Raw genomic sequence first — 278 nt, forward strand, 5'->3', positions numbered from 1 at the left:
TAAGCGCATGAACGTCGCGGTCGGGGCGTGCGTCTAATGAAGTGTGAAGTGTTCGATAAAACGACGAGACGTCGGCCATGGGAATCGAACACCCCTAAACGTGTACAATTAATGTACAATATGTATATTATTACTTACGTAACGTTCATACTTCATAATATTGTATAGACGGTGCTGGGCGTGTAATTTATGTATATGTATATAAGCGCGTGTATGATATTATATTATTAGCATACATTGTGTTTGGAAGTCGCTATGCAAGGGTTCTTCAAACGATC

This window comes from Acyrthosiphon pisum, chromosome X, assembly GCF_005508785.2.
Source record: "Acyrthosiphon pisum isolate AL4f chromosome X, pea_aphid_22Mar2018_4r6ur, whole genome shotgun sequence".
NCBI lineage: Eukaryota > Metazoa > Arthropoda > Insecta > Hemiptera > Aphididae > Acyrthosiphon > Acyrthosiphon pisum.